This window comes from Podarcis filfolensis (assembly GCF_964270895.1).
Source record: "Podarcis filfolensis genome assembly, chromosome: 4".
In the NCBI taxonomy this organism is placed as follows: domain Eukaryota; kingdom Metazoa; phylum Chordata; class Lepidosauria; order Squamata; family Lacertidae; genus Podarcis; species Podarcis filfolensis.
Window position 1 is genome coordinate 54,029,129 of NC_139607.1, and position 12,786 is coordinate 54,041,914.

The 12,786-nt window shown below is 39.3% G+C and overlaps 1 protein-coding gene across 6 annotated transcripts in view; it reads left to right on the forward strand.

Moving 5' to 3' along the window:
- GRIK1 (glutamate ionotropic receptor kainate type subunit 1) overlaps positions 1-12,786 on the forward strand; it is a 150,880-nt gene that overhangs the window by 70,308 nt on the left and 67,786 nt on the right. The gene's annotated exons all lie outside the window — the stretch shown is intronic.

Below are 12,786 nucleotides of genomic sequence, written 5' to 3' on the forward strand. Positions count from 1 at the left end.
AGCACATTCCTTAAAATGGGCCAGGTGAGAAAGAATTTTTTCACACATGCCAGAATGGCTGGTGGTTTGGAAGTTTGATTATCTTTCCCTGTAGCTACAGCATATCAAACTGCTTGAGTCATCCAGATTTCTCTTGCTAAAATCTTGGATGGGGCAACCGCTCATCTCCAGTCTTGCTGTTAATTAGCATAAAGGAGGAAAAAATCAATTTCCCTACCAGCTGGGGTGAGTAGATCCCAGCAGGGGTCATGTCCTTTATGAAAATGCATAACACTAAGTGAAGCTAACGTTATGGCTTGCTTGCTTGACTTAACTTGTTAATTAGTTTCTGGGAAGTGCAGGTTCCTCCTTCCCTGTACTTCTTTGGGCTTAATGGTAGTTATTAGCTTAGAGTAAGTTTTGCTTATTTATCTTTAGGAAGAAATGAAGGTTACAAAGAGGATTTGACTTTAAAAAAACAACAACCATTAAGTTAAGTTACCTGTAAAATATGCTATCCAGTTGGAAGCAGGATTTAACAAAGCAGTAGCCGAGAAAGGAGGTTTAGCATAAATTTCGCAAATGAATCAATTTGTTTCTCTACCACACTAAAATATCTTACAGTAGTCACTGGGTCCTAACACTCATGCTTCTGGTGGCATTCACATTGTTTTCATTTCCTGATTATTTTAATTGCAACCTTCTTTCTTTCCCCAGATTTGCTGACCATTAGCTCTACATCTTGACCATTAAAAGATATTTAATCTAACATACAACAACACGAGTTGCCCACCGAAGGCTATTTAAAGTTCTGACAAAATATAAAGTAAAAGTAAAATGCAGATGGTGGGGAGCAAAGAGAAGAATGAAATACATTGCAGCCACTTTAAAATGCCACTTTATTGTGGGGGTTCTCTGTTCTCATCAGCTGCACAGCTCTTAGAAGTACAGATGGGCTAATCAGTCCGTTTCTGGTTCACGTCGCTTTCATGTGTGTTCACTCGGAAGTCTGTTCCATCCCATTTCCACATTAATCTTTTTTTATTTATTAAAAAAAAAATCTGCATGAAAAATTGTAATTAAAAACACATTTCCATTTGTTAGTTAGTTTGTTTTAAATATTTAAATACTTCTTTTCCCGGAACACGTGATGGTGAAAAGCAATATGATCATAAAAATACAGTCCGATAGTATAACATTGCATATAGTAAATATAATTCAACCAAGATAAAACCATTCCCAAAGTCGCATCAATAAAACAACAAAACAGCATATCCAACCCAGCCACCTCTCGCACGAGGTGAGAGAAACAGGTGGGTTTTTTTTATATCTTCACATCTTAAAGGTTAGGGATCGCTGCTGAGAAGGCCCTGTCCTTAATGTCCACTAGTTTAACTGATCTTAAAAGTGGGCCAGTCTTAAAACATGGGCAGGTTCATATGGATGCAGGCAAGTAACCTGGCTGCAAACCGTTTAGGGCTTTAAAGGTCTAAACCAGCATTTAAAATGAGTCTGGATATCCACTAGCAACAAGTGTAACATTTTAATTAGGGTATACCAGCTGGTGTACCAATCTAAGTCTGCAAACCCCTACCCCCACTTAGCTTCAGAATAAACTCTGTTGATTGATGTTCTGAGTAGACATGGGTAGATTGAAGCCCAAACCGGTAAAAGGCACGACTTCTGGCGTTCTATTAAAATGCACATAAAACAAATAAGACTTTGTTATACATTTTTTTAAAAAGCAGAGAACTGCATTAGATCATTCAGGAAGTAATTGAAATGCCTGAATAGGGATATGGTCTTATTTAAAATAATAATATCTATCTTATTTCACACAGGAAGTATTTTTCAGTAGCTGGCAAGGAAGTGTAGGCTTTTGGGGAAAAAACATTTCCCCCTTAAAAAAAAAGATTAAAAACCAACTTTCATAAAGCAATGCTGCCATTTTAACTAGCAAATAAGCTTGCTCTCTTGAGTTAGGAGTGGGTGCAGACAATGCAGTACATTGGAATTTTAGTATTCACTAATGATGGCATGAATAGAGCATTTCTCAATTCAAACAGCCCTTGGTGGACTAAGAAGCAGTAATGTTCCAGATTGATAATTGCCAAGAAAGTTTCAAAACCCAGACCCCTTACTTTTAATGTCTCTACGGCAGCCAAGAGACATCATTTAGAACACAGTCTTGTAAAGAAATTAAAAATGAGTGCAGTTCCACATGTATGTGCTGATGGAAAGTTTCCTATCGGAGTGCATCATGGGTAAAAATAGAAGGAATGCTACTACCGCCAATACAGCTGCATAAAGTGCAGGTGATAAAGTGTAGAACAAGCCTCTTCAGTGTAAAATGCTTAGATAGTTCTTGTTTCATGCACCCATTAGTGATTTAGACTTGAACAGCCACATGACAGAAGACTGAAGAGAGTTGTAAAAGCACTGATCTGGCAGGAAGGGTCTACTGATTTAAGCCAAAAGCCTCAGGAGAGCCTTAAGAGGTCTTTGGATCCTAGCCAAGAGAACATCACACAACGTTAGGCAAAGGTAGCTGCTTCCCTCTGTTAAATGCTGAGGTTTTGTTATACCAAAATGGAAAGTGTTTGGTGCTAACATTATCTGCAACCTGACCTTGTTGCTGGCCTGAAAATCGCAAGAAACTGTTTCAGCTTAAAAGCTCAGTATGGAAATATTTTTGTCTATAGCAGCATCACACATACTGTCATTTCTTCTTCGTCTTCCCATGAATGGCTGTGTCTGCTTGTCACATAGCGACAGACTCGGTCAAGTGTAAATGGTCCCTTATGTAAAAGCATCAGAGAACAGTTCTGCTTGGATGGCAACAACCGCCTGAACATATTCCAACACAATTCACCATAGTGTCTTTATCAGATGCTCTCAATGCGCTTTATAGCTTTTAATCTTTGCTTGGTCCTAACCAAGCGATATTTAATCTGTGCCTTACATCTTCTACATATCTGTATCATACAATGACAACCACGGTAATTGTGTACCAACTGAGCATGGTTAAAGATACTGATTTGTTCATGAAATGAACATATTTGCTTTCTATAGACAGAACAAAAGGTTATGTTTAAAACATTTTCAAAATGCTTCCTCCAGCTATGGCATTTACCATAAAAAATTAGGCAGGAATGATTTACTTAGGGAGCAATCCTAACCCCTAGTGGTGGGTGGGGCAGCACTGCCTCGCTGCTAACCTCCTAGCTGACCTTGGGATTCCCTTCCAACTCTACAATTCTATGATCGTGCCACTGGTAAGTGGGCAGTAAGCTACTGCTGATGATCCTCCTGCCAGCAAGCCAGGAGAAAGGATTCTTGCAACTTTTGATATAAAACTCAGTGTATCTTCCAAGGAGACCAATCCTCTGGCCCCTCAGCTATGAGTCTGGACCTGGCATGGTGCAAATAAGGGGGAAAGGTTTGGATAGAACGGAGAATCTGCTGCCCCGTGCTCCCCAGGCCCTCATTAGAATGGCTCTGCATATCTCACCCAAGTCCACTTAGCAATTGGATGCCTCTTAGCTATCCTCAGAGGAAAAGGAAAACATTTGGTACTCATTTTTTATTGGTGCTAAATAATGATGTGCTACTAGGTGGCTGTGCTGAAGAAGCAAATAACTAATACCTACCTCTCCCAACCTTCTCTCTTGTTGCTTGATATACTTTATGGATGACCAGTTAGTAAATAGGTTATTTATCTGATGTGATAACATTTCATTAGATCTCAGAAGGAACTAATCTTCTTAGTTAGTGGTATTCCCACTTTCATCTCTCTCTCTCTCGCACACACACACACACAGAGAGAGAGAGGGGGGGTATCTAGAAGGTGGCGTGTATGTTTTCAGTGGTATTCGCACACTTTTGGAATCCTGTCCTCCTTCAAAGGAGCACTGTCTGGGCTCCTCTCTTGTGGTCTTTCTCTAAATACTTTTTATTATGCTAAGTCTTTTGACTGCTCTTATTGCCACCCTCCTATATATTGTTTCCAAAGGAAACACGAACCCTGGGTAGGTGCCTGGAATCTTGCACTACTGTGGAGATGGGTGTGGTGTGTAATGTTTTTGATCTGATGTTGCTTTTATTACGTTTGTTCAATACAATAAAAATATTAAATATTTAAAAGTTTTCATTGTAAGCCACCTTGTGAAAGTATGTCATGAAAGTCAGGGTAGAAAAATATTACATTTAAACAAATGAATGTGTATATTAATTGGAAGATTTTAAGCAGCGCAGTCATCATGGTTCTTAATGTTCAATCCTAGATCCAACTGTATTGCATTTTTCTCTCTCTCTCCCCCCTGCATGAAGTAGAAAAGAGCACACATATTTCCCTCCTAATCTCAAAGCTGTTCCAAAGATCTAGGTAGATCACTCCCTGGAGTTGAGAAGAAAGGGAGCTTATTATTTCATTGATCAATGAAATGCCATTGCAGTTAACAGAATTAGTTCAGAAGAAAAAGGTAGCAGGAAGGGAACAAATCAGATATCACTCAAAAGACGCTGTATTCTTATTTCTCTTTCTTTCTCTTTTATTTTGATTCCAAAAATCAAATTGTTCTTTTAAAGCTGTGCTATATGAAAAGGCTGTGATCTCAGCTAATCCATGCTTTTCCAGGATAAGCTCAGATTTCTGCAGCTACAGTAAAAACCTTATGTTTGTAAGCGCCTTATAGATAACTAATGGGCACTCGAGCAGTGTAACTTTTGATGAGGAAGACATAATGTTTATTCTTTGTACAGATAGCCCATATAACAAGAAAGAGGACTGGGTGGGGGGCAAGATCAAACCATTACATGTCTTAGTTCAAAAATATGCACTAAATGCACAAAAGGTAAAAAAAAATTCTTGAGAATCTCTTTACTTCCCATCCCAAGGTGGTGAGCTATATTATTATGATTACCAGTATATTTTATTTATTATTTTGTGGAACACTTTCTGCATTATAGCTTGCTACGTGTGATTAACAAAGATGTGAGGCAAAAGTGATAATCTGACATTGATCTCTATAATTTCATTTGATTAAAAATAACATTTTTGTTATTTCACACTGCTCAGGGTTTGCATCCATCTGTGTGCTCCTTCTCTTGACTGTGGATAATTATCAAAAACATAAAGGTAAAGGGACCCCTGACCGTTAGGTCCAGTTGCGGACAACTCTGGGGTTGCAGCGCTCATCTCGCTATATTGGCCGAGGGAGCCAGCATACAGCTTCCAGGTCATGTGGCCAGCATGACTAAGCCGCTTTCTGGCACATAGACCAACACTATTGAAGGAAGTTACTGTCAAGGTTGCTTTATTTGGATTCAGTCTCTAATCATCTGCGGCATGATATGGGCATGTTTATAATGTCAAAGCAAATTTGTAGGATCCTTGCTGAGGGTATTGCGGGAAATCAAAATTTTGATGTGGCATAGTTGTGAAGGGAATTTCACACATTACTAGGCTTTGGGTGCCCTTTGACAGTGTAAACAAGATTATGAAAGTGTCAAAACACTCTCTTCTTCTCTTGCTCCTCTGTTTCTCACATAATTCCTCTAATAAGGATGGTCAAAAAAAATGTTTTGTTTTCTGAAGGAAGCCCAGAAAAGGGCTCCATAGAGGATTTATTCTATCCAGAAAAGGTAACAGTTCCATCATTTCAAAGCTTCCTGTAAAGGAGCTCAGGTTGTGTCTGTATGTGTATAATTTTCCCCATTTGCCTCCTGGACTTCAAGGCAGTAGTGGTGACAAACTCAGGGTTGTCATAGGAGAGGCTTTTTTTGCCAGGAGGGAGACGTCAGAGAAGAAGGAGAGGCTGGCAAGAGAATATAAGACTCTCAGTTGCTCTTGGACTCTTGCTGGGATAACTGATTCTACTGGGCTTCTTGGCTCAGCTTCCTTCAATGTTCTCTTGCTCATCTCCTGCCTCATCACTAGATGCTGGTCAGACAATACAATGAATAAATGCATGTCAGTTAACCACTACATTTCATACCCCTGCTTCACTGGTTATTCTGATACTTCGCCAGCACATAACTGGTGTTCATAGGCACACAAAAATGTTTTTGCTTCCCAAGCAATATTTTAACATGTTACAGACACGTGCCTACTGTCCAAAACTAAGTAAATCAGGTCAGTTGTTCTTTTAAAAAGGGATTCATTACTGAGAAACTCGGGAGCATGAATTATGTCAATAGAGCCATAGGGAAATACTTTCAGGCTTGAACGCCTAATTGAAAAAGACTCTGTTGGGAACCAGGAACCTCCATATAATAAACACAAAATTTGTTTTATCTATCCTGTCTATCTACATGCATATTTATACATTTTATTTCATATTTGTTATTAAGAAAGTTGCACTCAGAGCAGCTCACAAAAGATAACTTTATATTTATGGCAAATCAGAAGGACAAATTGATTGACTAACCATATAAACCCCCTCACTTGTTGTCAAGGCACACAGGGTGACTGCCCTCCTCCCCACAGACAACCATATAGTTAGATAGCCTGTGAAGCATCCCTCCAGGAATACAGTCATCCACCCAGAGCATCTCCATATGAGGTAGCAACGTGGGTATCCACACTAAAAGAGTGAGATGAGTTTTAATGGGTAGGAGGGGATATATTCATTGGGTAGGAGAGGATATATAAGTTGCAGTTTATCCCTCCAGGCACCCACATATGTGGGTTGAACAGTTTGAAACAAAATTAAAAGCATAGAAATTAGGCTGTAAAACTTGTTTTGAGCAATCTCAACTATGAAGGAAACTGGCTGCCCCCTTCTTACCCTGCTTAAAAAAGAATCGGACAACAATTTGTAAAGTAAGTTTAGAAGTAAAATTTACATCTTGGTTCACAGCAGTGGCAGCAGTAAAAACTACAGTGGTACCTTGGGTTAAGAACTTAATTCATTCTGGAGGACTGTTCTTAACCTGAAGCACCACTTTAGCTAATGGGGCCCCCCGCTGCTGCTGTGCTGCCGCCTGTTCTCATCCTGAAGCAAAGTTCTTAACCCGAGGTACTATTTCTGGGTTAGCGGGTCTGTAACCTGAAGCGTATGTAACCCAAGGTACCACTGTATGTAGGCATAATATTGTGCCTAAAACTGGAGCAAGTGAAGGCATGTCTGCATCCAAAGCTGGTCAAAGGAAGAGAGGGAGTGGGGAGGGAACAGGAAGTTACATCTGTGATACAGGAAGCATGATTCCTTGATGCCTTCTCTGCTGCCACTGATTTGAACACCCAAATCCATATTTTTAATTGATGTAGCCTAATTTGTTAGAAAGGTTTGCATATAGAACATCCTGTCTTAGCTCACCTTCAAGACTTTCTCAGCTCTGTGATTCTGCTTCCCCAGGAGTTATGGCAGGAACACATAAGGTTGAAATATTAATTTGATCATGGGGTTAATGTTAATATGCTGTGACAATGTCTCCGGCTGTAATGTCCAAAGGTATTTCTGTACCTATGCAATTAATCTGACTGAAGTGCAAATGGTTGCCGGAAATATCTAATAACCTTCCAGCCTCATTCTCATCTAGGAGTGTGAGAATATGGTGGTTTTAATATCTATGTGTGAGTTCTTTACATGTCCTTAATTAATTCATAACTGCACAAGCAGAACTTTACTATACATAATTGTATAATAATTCCAAAGAAAAAGTCAACAATATTAGCTCAGAGAAGAGTCTACCCATACTTTGTCCCATAAGGCATTTAAAAGTGAATTCCCTTCTGGTCTTCATTCTAGCCACTGCATTTTATTTACTTTGTTTATAGCTACTTTTCGTTCATACTTATTTCATGTTTCTAAAAGTGCGCTGTATTTAAGGATACACTGTTAAATAAGTGGGTATTTCACAATGATGCTTTAGTTATTTATGAAAATAATGAAATAACTCTCTTGTCCTGGTTTGAATCTATGTTGAAATGAAAACAGTGGTGTGGTACATAGTTTCCAATGGAAGCAAAAAGATGCCACTAAACCTGGAGTGGGAAATCTGTGCGCCTCCAGATTTTCCTGGACTACAAATCCCATCAGTCCCAGCCAGCATAACCAATGGTCAGGAATGATGGGAGCTGTAGTCTAGTAACACCCAGAAGGCCACAGGTTCCCAGTCCCTGCTTTAAACTATCAGCCCCAGCTAGCTTGTACAATGGTCAGGAATGGTGAAGATGGCAGTCTAGCAATATCTAAAGGGTCGCACATTACCCACCTCTAATACAGCCCACTATTGTCTACACTGACTTGCAACAGCCTTCAAAAGCACCAGGCAGCCTTGCTAACTTTTAACTGGAGTTCGTTTATGTTAGGTATAGAACTGAGAGCACTTACATGCAAAGTATAACACATTTGGTAAAATATCAGATCAGTTATTGTCTTTGTCTCAAAAACTGTTATATGCATTTATATCAGTTATTGTCTTTGTCTCAAAAACTGGTATATGCATTTATGTTCTCTAGTGTGACTTATTTACTAGACACTTACTGTAGACAGATCAAGGTCAGAGCATACACAAGATGTATGACATGACTACATTTTGAAATAATGATTTTAGTAACTACATCTTAGTCCAGTCACCTGAAACATCCATCAGATGTTAGTTCATTCTTTAATACTTTTACACATGTGCAATCAGATGTCAACAGTAGTAAGGAAGGATTCAGAGAAAGAGGACAATGGAGCTTATCTTATGCTAAAAATTCAAATGTATTATTATTCCTTATTCTGTATATATGCTCATTCACCCTCCCATTTGTCCCATGAATCCTAGGCATGGCTCCAAGAGGTTTGTCTTTTATCTTGCTTCTTTCTCCGAGAAAACCTGCTGTTTATTGCTGAAACAAAGCAAATGTCAACTGGGTTTTCGGCAGATTGACGTTTGTTCTGATTCAGCAATAAACAGCAAGTTTTGTCAGAGAAAATGGTGGGGCTAAAGAAAAATGTTTTGGACCCATGCCTAGAAATCATGGGACAAACGGAAAAAATCATGGGACAAATGGAAGTGTAGATTAGCCCTCTTGTCATACTTCCCTCTAAACTAAATGCCTCAACCATTTGAGCCTTCCTTGTAAGGGAAAATGCCCCAAAACCTTCATCATTCTGGCTGCTCTTTTCTGTACTTTTGAGCTCTACACTATCCTTTTTTGAGCTGGGTAACCAGAACTGCATACAGCATACAGCACTCAAAATGGATTCATAATCACGCCCATGTAGAATCAGGGCAGAATTAGAGGAAGATTTGGGAATATATCCATAGCACACGTCACTCCAAAGTGCTCATTTGCCATAGTATGTGTGGGAATGAGTTTAGCGCAGTATTAGAATGCATTCTTTGCATGCAGAAGATCCCAGAGTCAACCCTTGGCATCTCCAGGTAAAAAGATCAGGTAACAGTTATACCAAAGTTTCTCGGCCTGACATCCTGCCAGTCAGAGTGAATAAAGCTGGGCAAGATGGACAACTAGTCTGCACTGGTATGAAGCAGCTTCCTGCACTTCTATTGTGCCATTTAAAATAGAGGCAAGGAATCTGTGGCCCTTCAGATGTTGTTGGACTCCATCAACACCAGCCATCGTGGCCATTGGTTGATGGTACTTTTAGTCCAGCAGCATGTAAAGGTTCCCTTCCCCTGCTTAAAGGATTAAATATCACACTCTTCCCGTGAATTTATGAGAGTTTTGGGAAGAGTAAAGGATATGCTAGTGTCTTTAATCCCACAGAAATGCTCTAGCCAATCCATTTTGAAATAATCATTTGATTGCTTCAGGACGGAGTTCTTGGCAGGTTTACAACAAAGTATGCATCATTCAGTTCCGTGAGACTCTTAAGTAAACATACATAGGATGTGGCTGTTAATCTGAATGTTCCAGGCCTTTATTAGGCTGCAAAACCTGTAATAGAATGGACCTGTAATTTTACATCAAGCAAATGAATTGGGAAATTATAGGTTTTACCTCTAAAGACCTTCCACTCAGATCTTCGTATGTATACTCACTATAAACTGCACGTTTGTCCAAAGATCTGCACTGACTTCCATGCGCAGACTTTCCTAGCATTTTTAATGATTTATTTCATTATCTTTTTTATATTGAGTTTCTTCCTTGTAGCTCTTTCCAGGCAGTTAATTTCTAAGATACACTAATTATGTTTACCTATATACAGCATCTGACATTTTATGGGTTCTCCATCAAGGCTGCCACTTTAATCTTCCATTTCACCGTCAGTCTAGAGATTATGATTCACAGGCTTGTGAGGAATTGAGTAAATATTGAAACAGATGAATAATTTGTTACTTGCATATATGTCATGATTCCTTCTACAGGAAAGCTCATAAAGTGTATTCAGTGTTTTATTTTCAAAGACGAACCACTGGAGAACTAATAATCTCATAAATAGTTTGCACATTTAGATCATGCGGTGGGGGTGTGTGGAAAATCAATGCCAAAGCAAAAGCAGCAGAATCAGGGAAATGATTTAACTTTATGGTGTTAAAGGAACTAAATATTGGCATGAACAAAGATGGCACAAGCTAAGCGTAAGTAATGACTGATCTTACAGCTGAGGAACTTTCCAATCTTTAGTCTGGAGGCTTCCTTTAGTTTCACTGAATAACGAGGCTGTGTACATCCAGCAAATTAAAGTGGATCTGATGTACCCTGTATGTACACGTTCTTTTTGTGTACAGACAATGTTGATCCATGGATAATGTGGTAATGGGGGGGGGAGATACAATGTACACTCCACGTTACCCACCTGTGGAACTACTGAAGGGCATCATGTGGATGTGTTTTTTAAAAAACACATGTAGGCCTGTTCTCATGTAGCCACCCTCCAGACCTTTTGTGGAGGAGACACACGAAGAAGGGCCTGCATGATGATTGCAGGATTTGGGTAGATTCATATGGAGAGAGGCAATCCTCAAGTTTCTGGGTTTGGAGGAGTATCAGATGATTGGAAAGTCACCGGGTCTTCATATCTTTTCCCAGCACACACCCCTTTTGCTCCTACCACGTCAGAGTTCAATACTAGTAGGGTAACAGCCACAGAGGTGGTTGTACAAGTCAGAGATGGGAGGGAAAATGACACTTGATCTCCCTTTCCAAAGTTGGAGCTCTCTCTCCCTGTCCTCAGATTGGGAGATCCAATGCACCCTTTGACCTTTGGTGTGCCCTCCCAAAGAATTTAGGATTCCAGGACTGATAAAACTATACTGAATTAGAAACCTGGAGTTGATTAAGGAGCCTTATTTGATTGCAATCTCAACCATACTAGGCTGCTGTGTCTCAAGGCTAATTGATTACTAGAAAGGAATAGATGCAGGCCTGGCTCTTTCCTTTCCGTGTGTCCAGGGTATCTAAGAGGATCTCTACTGTCTTGTTCATAAATTACACAGAATGTCTCTTAGGCAGTCCTATATCACAAGCAAGGCGGTGACCCTTTTTGTAACACCATTTTTTATTATCAAGCTTGTGCAGGAAAATTACTGGCTGAACTGCAAGAAGTTTGCGTTTATAGGAAAAGCAGGATTCTGCAACCCCAAAAGGTGGACGCCAACTCAGTGAGTGAGGGGACGGTGACAAATAGTAGCAATGAAAGTTATTTGGTTCGTGTTCAAACTGACAAAGGAACTGTCAGATGTTTCTTGATGGCTGGAGGGAACTTATAGATATAAATCTTCCAGAGATTACAGGAGCCCTGATAAGAGAAAAATATGACGGACAGAGCTGACTGACATTAATTTCAGCATGTAGCTCAGTAGTTGGTACTATAATCCAAACGAAGTACTATTGGGGAATGCTAAGTAGAGTGAACCAAGGGACCAGTAGACTGGTTGGTAATGCCATTATTCATTATCTAAAAGAATTATGGGATAAAGAATTGTGAGGCAGCTGTAATATAGAGGGATACATAATAAAATTGTTTAAGATGTGATCATCTATAAAATTACATGTTATTTAAATGGTAAACCTAATGTTACTTGCTTAAAAAGTGTATGACATTTCAATCTTATTTTCTTCTAAGAACTATTAACATTGTGACTGCTGAGTTAAAATGTAAAGCAGGTTGTAATTCTACTGTGTATTTCCATTTCCTGATTGTCAGATAATGACTATGCTACTCTATACCGGCGACATATAAAAAGCAAAAGAGCCCTTGCAGCACATTAGCAGATTATATTTTGTTGACTGGGAAATATTAAGCAATATGTGAATTGTGAATTTCACATGGGGAAATAAGTGACTGCAAAATTCAAAGTATTCTCTAGTGGATAGCAGCAAATGAGTAAATTATACATGCAAATCAAGAGCTGCAGTTAGATGTGGCTGCTTAAAGAACTTGCTTCAAAATATGCTGTTGTTTATGCATTTCTCAAGCCCCACATTTCCACAGAATTTGGCCATGAGATTGATATAATCTAAGGGGCATTATCTACAGTACATGTTCACATACAGCTGGGGCATGACAGATATTTATTGAAGTAATGACAGGTGCCACTTAAGCTGGACCTCAAATTTTTAAAATATGTGTTATGTTATTGTATACTATACACTTACAATCTTTATGTTGTGATTTACTCCTTCATGCTGTTATCTCAATAAAGGCTGAAAGATAGAGGCCTGGTTCAGACAAGACATCACGCTTACCATAGGCGGAAGGCCATGGTATCAATATCTTGGTTGCCCTTCTCTGGACACATGTAATCTGAACCTGAAAAACTGGTTCATCTAAACTCTGGTTTGTTTGAAACAAGTCACCTTCCAACCATGGTTGATGATGTTGGCTTATTTCAACAAACCATAAC